The sequence below is a fragment of the Sinohyriopsis cumingii genome, chromosome 18 (genome assembly GCF_028554795.1).
Source record: "Sinohyriopsis cumingii isolate HCF-2022 chromosome 18, ASM2855479v2, whole genome shotgun sequence".
NCBI lineage: Eukaryota > Metazoa > Mollusca > Bivalvia > Unionida > Unionidae > Sinohyriopsis > Sinohyriopsis cumingii.
The window spans coordinates 77,992,471-78,001,600 of record NC_142978.1 but is presented as its reverse complement, the minus strand read 5'-3'; the positions used below and the strand labels follow the sequence as shown (position 1 = coordinate 78,001,600).

Here is a 9,130-nt window from a genome sequence, read left to right as displayed (position 1 = left end):
TATAAAATTGAAATAGGTGTGGCATGCAAATATAAAAGTTTGACTAAAATTGGCCATAACAAATTGGGCCTGTCAGAAATCAGGTCACAATTAGTACATCCAGTTCAGTACCAATAGATGTAGTTCAAGTCTATTTTTAGAATATTTCTTCCTCTCATTTTGGTGGTGACAGAAGAGTTATATTTATGCATTTTTTAGGGATTTAAGAAGTATTGAGAAACAAATGTAGAGAACATAGAGTAAAATTAATTGTGTTCTATGTCCTTATGGATCTGACCTTGTTCGATTTATTGACAAATGGAGTTTATCAGGAATATTATGTTCCCTGAATATTACTGGACCAGAAGTATGTTAGTTATCACGTCACTTTCTCGCATCATACCTTCTATTTTGTCCTCTTTATCTCACATGTATATGGTATGCATGTGTGTTTGGAAGTAAGTAACATTATCTTATGTTTATGAATTTAGCATTTGATGTGATCTTATTCAAATACATGTATGTAGATGCACGTTTGCTTTTTAGACCAACAAGTAGATCTCCGCCTTTTCTTCTTTTTTCTCCCCTGACATTACCGGTAGTGTCAGAAAAAAACAAAAGAAGCGATGATCTACTTGCTGGTCTAGTTTGCGTGGAATATGTATGCAAATGTATGTACAAGTATTATATTTGCATATGGTCATCCAAAGTGTATCAATTTAGCGTTCATATATATACCAATCATGTGCTGCAAAATGGCATTAAACCCAGTAAAACCAATCTGAATAATCAATCCGCTAATAAAAAGAGGCGTGATCAAACGATTGTGGACTAGATGTATCAAAGTTTTGGAAATTAAGATCTGTTAAGTGTATATTTGAAACTCGTCTGCAGTAAAAACGCCCTGTGTATATACATGCACGAGTGTGTGTGTGTGTGTGTGTGTGTGTGTGTGTGTGTGTGTGTGTGTGTTTTGACTGAAAATCAAAGAACCGAAGGGACTGTAATATTAATTGCATTTGAAAGATGCAAGTTGTTTTTTTCTTGTTATTGTTGGAAAATGGCGTCAAACTCACAACATCACGCTGAATCTGAGTAAACAGTGTGTGTGTGTGTGTGTGTGTGTGTCTAATATCAACGATCCTAAAGCACCATAAGCTTACGTCCATGTGCAAGTGGCAACATGGTTGGGGTTTTTTGTTTGTTTGTTGTGATCTGTTCATTATTTTTTTTTCTCTACCTATGAGCATGTGCCATGGTATTTTTCATCTTCGAACTAATTCTAAGAAATTAATAAATTCTTTGGGAAAGGCTTATTACATCGACTTTACAATTTCATTAATGATAAAAGCTGCTCAGATTTGCTCCTTGAGGCATCTAACGAAACCAAATTAAAGCAAAACAGACGAAATAACATTAAGGAAATTTTTTTGACTATGGCTGCCTAAAAATAATTCAAAAAGAACAATCTTAAAACCATTCACATGTCACAGAGTACCAGCAAGTTTTAATATACAACTTTGGAGGCCTCGTATTTCTAGCTACTTTTATGTATTTGTGATTGAAAATCTCTAACGAAATCTGAGTTGTTACTTACATAAACTTTGTATTACTATTATTTTTGATGGATAGTAACACCGGCTGCATTCATTTAAACTCAAAACATACAAATCTATGAAAACGGCATGACACGTTTCCGACAGAAAATAATTTTCAATGCTGGCGATGTATCACAGCAGGTGACATATCTTAAAAGAAATGAAGAATTTACACGTAAGTATTAAGGTTTTAAATGCTAATTTTAAACTACATGGAATTAAACGGGAACCCGGATGGCCGAGTGTTCTAAAGCGCTCGACTTTACCAATCACTGCCATCTCATCTCGATCCACGTGGTTCGGGTCTCGGGGTCGGTCTATGTGTGTATATGAGAAAGGTTGACATTAGCCTCTCGTGAGTCGGTGGCTCTTCCCGAGGTTTTCTCCAGTTTCTTATGCCACTATTTATACTGGCCGCCATGTATAGCCTATCGCGTGCTGAAAAATGGCGTTATTCCCACAACAACAACATGGGAATATGTTATGCGCCTTTTTTGCGAGTTGGATCTAACAGAGAAGCAGTTTTAGCAGTAGGAAGAGAAACTCATTGATGCTCATTTTACAAAGAGTTTTCAATTTAATTTTCCTGAAATCTATACCTCAAAAGCCGAAATCTAAGCTGCGTACCACTACCGAAACGAGAGAGGAAACAATGCTCTAAATATAGACTGGGACTACTTTTGTGGGTACTGATCCGGAAGTAATAATTGCGACTCAATTTCATTAACGGCAGCCTAAACATGTCTGAATCTTTACTTAACCATGTGTGGACCACCTATTGGAATTGTACCAAACGCAATAAAGACAGTTAATGGTCTAAGCTTGGTATAACATACCCTAGTTTGCTAGTACATATGCCAGGTTTAAGGTCTACATTGCTCTCCTCGGAGAAGACAGATGATATCCCAAACATCTGAAACATCCACACGTTGCATTAATCTAAAATGGAATTTTTTTTCTTCAAGTAAATTTTGATTTCCTATATGAATAAAACACCTGTTATTTGTTTCCAAATTAGTAATCTTTTCCTGATGTATAAATAGGTAGTTATAATCCATCTCGATAACTCGAACATCTAACGAATGTGGATTACATCCCTTTTACTGTCAAATTAACTCCCCCTGCCTTTTCCACGACAAGAAATATAGAAATATTAATTAGTATCCTTTCTACCAGTATAAAGAAAATAAATGGGTTTCACTGAAATTCAAAATAGCCAATAGCAAAGTGACACTGTATATTGAAAACTATGACCCTTTAGGATCTTTGTAGACATCACCATTCCACTATCGTCTTTACAAAAGCATTTGGAAAGTTCAAACTATTTCTCTTCAAAATAAAGCGTGAAAGTATAATGATTACTCTGGTTTCTCTTCACATCGTATTAATCTTTCGCCTTTTACTAAAGATTACCGTGGAGAGGAACATTTAATGAGTCTATAGACCATTCTTTGAAGCCTCACTTTGGTGAGGTACCAATTCAATTAAAGTAAACCTCCAGTTCAAATTTAGCATTTTGTTCTCTTTTCTTCTAACCAGATCCAAATGGAAGATAGTAACCGATGATTATATAATCAGGTCTCAGTACTTCCAGTTCGGTACTCACAAAGGTAGTTCTAGTCTATTGTTAGAACATTTATTCCTCTCTCATTGTCATGGTGATAGAAGAGTTATATTTATGCGATTTTGATAGGGATTTAAAGGTCATTGTTTATTCTTGACAATATGAGCTCAGGTGTGGTTTTCCATGTGTATTTCGGCGATAGTGCATAGTCAGTAATAAGGCCATGGTGATGATCCGGAAGTGAAATATGTGTTCTGTTTACATACTGCTCTGTTGACAGTCCAGCCTCTCAAAAAAACCTTTGGCAAGAACTTCACCGTGAAGGTATTTTTAGATTAACATATGATTTGTACTGATTGTCACACAGTGGAAATGTCAGTCTCGAGAACCAAATGTAGAGAACATATAACAAAATTAATTGTGCTATGTCCTGTCAGTGCAGTATTTGAGTAAAGATTAAATTGGTATTAAATCTTTATTATTAATGAACGACACATGAAATTTCAATATGTTATGTATATTGACTTTGAAAAACAGTAGAATGAAATTAGAAATAAACAGTTAAGTTTTATTTTGAAAAATTTAAATGAAATTTAAAAAGAAATATAAAAAATTAAAAAATTTACTCCAAAATATATAATATTTGTTGAAATGATATTAAATGATATCAGCATGTAGATATTCCTACACCATGTATAAGTTCCAATGTTGGATATTTGTCAAATTTTGTCAGAGAAAATATCTTTGTAAGTCAAAATGAGACCATCATTTAAAATACACGAAGACAAAATTCCAATTTGTATTGGTCATTCAAAGTATTTATTAGGGGTCCATGCAGTTAATTTATGTGTTTATCATGGGGTCACTTCCTGAGTAAGACATATCTGCTTGTATGGCCTTCAGTAATTTTTTACAAACATAGTTATAGGGTATTTAGTGAGAGGACAGAGATGAAAACTTTATACTAGAACCTAGTCAAGTTCTCTACTAAATCATTTTAAACTGTCCCAGAATGAAATACAGTTCAAAGGGATAAAATATACTTTCCCCATGTATATTACCCTTGGATGTAAGAAAACAGCAAAATAATATAAGTTGAACACAAAATGCATTCCATTGTATTGTTCAGTTTGGTTACGATATTGATTGGTGTAGTGCAGCATTGTGGCCTGTATAATGTTATGGGGATGCTGATGATCCATCTTGCTTTATGCATTATTAATTACTAATAATATTTGTTAACTGACACTCTAAAGATTGCATAAGAAATATTCAAACCGATTATTTGAATTTAACTTTGTACAACTGATTTTGCGATAGCTACATATCCCACATGAACAAATATTCATATATTTTAGAATGTTTGGGATCAAACGTTCACATTCAGGACATCATATAGGCTGACATTGTACATATAGTGAATCTGTAAGGCCCATTTCTGGCTGTGTGCGCTGAAAATATCCCAAAATGTTATTTTCATCATGAGTAGGCCTATGTATGATAACATATTTCAATTTAGTACTATGACAGTGTGCAGTATTGTAGCATCAGCTGATATCTGATTCCATTGAATCATTGAGTTTAATAATTGGTAACCAACACTCTTAATGATAAATGTTGAAACAGATCATTTGAATTTTGTTTGCACATTTGATCTTAACAAGTACATTGTATATGTCCCACATATGTAAATGTCCATCCTGGTCTTCACGTTTTGGGGATCAGAATTTCACATTTAGTTGACGATATAGGATTTATTGGTATCTATAGTTGATCTGTGTGGCCACATTTTGCTGTATTCATCTGCAATATCCAAAATTGTTATTTCCCTCATGAATAAGATTGCTTATAGTAATATATTTTAATTTAGTACATTGTCGCTTACCTTTCCTGTATACTGGTATGTACTAATGTTTGCACCAATGATCAAACCTCACCGCCCCAACAATGCCTTAAACTTTATGATACATAGTCTGCCTGATTTGTTATTTAACCTGTAAATGGCTAAATATGCTTCTAGAAACCCCATATATTTTTAGGATGAATTTATCACTTTAATACATGGTCATCGCTTCACCTTTTTGAGTGTCAGTCTGTCATGTTTAATATTTTTCCCATGCTTGCAACCTTAATGTTATTTTGAAATCACCATATCGAACACATTTTAAATTCATTTACCTACATCTTACTGTTTTCTAGAATCAAGTGAGACATGTTATATCTTTTCAGGTCTAACATTGTATCTGGAACAAAATGTTAGAGTTGGATCAGTTTGGAAGCTCTCCAGTAGTCCGGTGGTGATAGCAAGGTTTCATAAGGACATGTGAAGTGTACTGTCATAAGTGACCATGATTAGTTCATATCACCACACTGATATATAGCACCACAAAGACATGGCTTAGGTCTTCATGAGAGAGAATAACACCATTTTTCAGTAAGGTAGAGCCTCCCTAGAAACTGTATTTTCCTATCCCATTGTCACCTTTTGTAGTTATTGACACTGAAATGGAATGCATTTTTGCTATACAACATGGTAGTGGTCCCATCCGAACTTTAAATCTGAGTGCGCTATTACTTATACAAACAACTGCCTACGTACCTGACACAATATGTGGAACATAGCACCTGTCACTGTTTCTTTAGTGTCTACACCTATATGCATCTGGACAGGCATATTGCGGTTTGCTACCAAAATCACTATGAGCTGTGTTGCTTCACTACCCCTGGGAAAAATGATATCACTTGTACAGACTTAAGCTACCATTTGTTTTAAATACCATGTATTAGTCAACTTTGCTGTCTAAAATTTGTCAAACTGAATTTTAAAACTTGTAGGAAAATTTATATTTTCAATAAAATGTAGTTTTTAAAATTTAAATGTTTATTTAAATTTCCTTTATCAATAATTTCAAATTGTAAAGATATTCTCAAGAGGCCTTGTACATTCAGGTTTTCATTGCATTGAAAAATTCTTATAATTAAGGAAGATATAGCAAATTAAGTTTTGGTTTCTCAAGAGCACTTGGACCAAAACTTGCACCCTGTGGAACACCAGCACTACACACTTTCTGAAAGGTGTCACGTGTCTTGTTTGTAATAAAATTCAAAAAGACTTCATGTATAAAATTGAAATAGGTGTGGCATGCAAATATAAAAGTTTGACTAAAATTGGCCATAACAAATTGGACCTGTCAGGAATCAGGTCACAATTAGTACATCCAGTTCAGTACCAATAGATGTAGTTCAAGTCTATTTTTAGAATATTTCTTCCTCTCATTTTGGTGGTGACAGAAGAGTTATATTTATGCATTTTTTAGGGATTTAAGAAGTATTGAGAAACAAATGTAGAGAACATAGAGTAAAATTAATTGTGTTCTATGTCCTTATGGATCTGACCTTGTTCGATTTATTGACAAATGGAGTTTATCAGGAATATTATGTTCCCTGAATATTATTGGACCAGAAGTATGTTAGTTATCACGTCACTTTCTCGCATCATACCTTCTATTTTGTCCTCTTTATCTCACATGTATATGGTATGCATGTGTGTTTGGAAGTAAGTGACATTATCTTATGTTTATGAATTTAGCATTTGATGTGATGTTATTCAAATACATGTATGTAGATGCACGTTTGCGTTTTAGACCAACAAGTAGATCTCCGCCTTTTCTTCTTTTTTCTCCCCTGATATTACCGGTAGTGTCAGAAAAAAACAAAAGAAGCGATGATCTACTTGCTGGTCTAGCTTGCGTGGAATATGTATGCAAATGTATGTACAAGTATAATATTTGCATATGGTCATCCAAAGTGTATCAATTTAGCGTTCATATATATACCAATCATGTGCTGCAAAATGGCATTAAACCCAGTAAAACCAATCTGAATAATCAATCCGCTAATAAAAAGAGGCGTGATCTAACGATTGTGGACTAGATGTATCAAAGTTTTGGAAATTAAGATCTGTTAAGTGTATATTTGAAACTCGTCTGCAGTAAAAACGCCCTGTGTATATACATGCACGAGTGTGTGTGTGTTTTGACTGAAAATCAAAGAACCGAAGGTACTGTAATATTAATTGCATTTGAAAGATGCAAGTTGTTTTTTTTCTTGTTATTGTTGGAAAATGGCCTCAAACTCACAACATCACGCTGAATCTGAGTAAACAGTGTGTGTGTGTGTGTGTGTGTGTGTCTAAAATCAACGAACCTAAAGCACCATAAGCTTACGTCCATGTGAAAGTGGCAACATGGTTGGGGTTTTTTGTTTGTTTGTTGTGATCTGTTCATTATTTTTTTTTTCTCTACCTATGAGCATGTGCCATGGTATTTTTCATCTTCGAACTAATTCAAAGAAATTAATAAATTCTTTGGGAAAGGCTTATTACATCGACTTTACAATTTCATTAATGATCAAAGCTGCTCAGATTTGCCCCTTGAGGCATCTAACGAAACCAAATTAAAGCAAAACAGACGAAATAACATTAAGGAAATTTTTTTGACTATGGCTGCCTAAAAATAATTCAAAAAGAACAATCTTAAAACCATTCACATGTCACAGAGTACCAGCAAGTTTTAATATACAACTTTGGAGGCCTCGTATTTCTAGCTACTTTTATGTATTTGTGATTGAAAATCTCTAACGAAATCTGAGTTGTTACTTACATAAACTTTGTATTACTATTATTTTTGATGGATAGTAACACCGGCTGCATTCATTTAAACTCAAAACATACAAATCTATGAAAACGGCATGACACGTTTCCGACAGAAAATAATTTTCAATGCTGGCGATGTATCACAGCAGGTGACATATCTTAAAAGAAATGAAGAATTTACACGTAAGTATTAAGGTTTTAAATGCTAATTTTAAACTACATGGAATTAAACGGGAACCCGGATGGCCGAGTGTTCTAAAGCGCTCGACTTTACCAATCACTGCCATCTCATCTCGATCCACGTGGTTCGGGTCTCGGGGTCGGTCTATGTGTGTATATGAGAAAGGTTGACATTAGCCTCTCGTGAGTCGGTGGCTCTTCCCGAGGTTTTCTCCAGTTTCTTATGCCACTATTTATACTGGCCGCCATGTATAGCCTATCACGTGCTGAAAAATGGCGTTATTCCCACAACAACAACATGGGAATATGTTATGCGCCTTTTTTGCGAGTTGGATCTAACAGAGAAGCAGTTTTAGCAGTAGGAAGAGAAACTCATTGATGCTCATTTTACAAAGAGTTTTCAATTTAATTTTCCTGAAATCTATACCTCAAAAGCCGAAATCTAAGCTGCGTACCACTACCGAAACGAGAGAGGAAACAATGCTCTAAATATAGACTGGGACTACTTTTGTGGGTACTGATCCGGAAGTAATAATTGCGACTCAATTTCATTAACGGCAGCCTAAACATGTCTGAATCTTTACTCAACCATGTGCGGACCACCTATTGGAATTGTACCAAACGCAATAAAGACAGTTAATGGTCTAAGCTTGGTATAACATACCCTAGTTTGCTAGTACATATGCCAGGTTTAAGGTCTACATTGCTCTCCTCGGAGAAGACAGATGATATCCCAAACATCTGAAACATCCACACGTTGCATTAATCTAAAATGGAATTTTTTTTTTCAAGTAAATTTTGATTTCCTATATGAATAAAACACCTGTTATTTTTTTCCAAATTAGTAATCTTTTCCTGATGTATAAATAGGTAGTTATAATCCATCTCGATAACTCGAACATCTAACGAATGTGGATTACATCCCTTTTACTGTCAAATTAACTCCCCCTGCCTTTTCCACGACAAGAAATATAGAAATATTAATTAGTATCCTTTCTACCAGTATAAAGAAAATAAATGGGTTTCACTGAAATTCAAAATAGCCAATAGCAAAGTGACACTGTATATTGAAAACTATGACCCTTTAGGATCTTTGTAGACATCACCATTCCACTATCGTCTTTACAAAAGCATTTGGAAAGTTCAAACTATTTC

The 9,130-nt window shown here is 34.4% G+C and overlaps 1 non-coding gene across 1 annotated transcript; it reads left to right on the top strand.

The window, feature by feature from the left end:
• The first annotated feature begins 2,935 nt into the window (after nt 1–2,935).
• On the top strand, nt 2,936–3,051 carry LOC149777109 (U5 spliceosomal RNA). Its single transcript, XR_016416384.1, has one exon. It is a non-coding gene; the product is annotated as a U5 spliceosomal RNA (small nuclear RNA).
• Nucleotides 3,052–9,130: the final 6,079 nt, after the last annotated feature.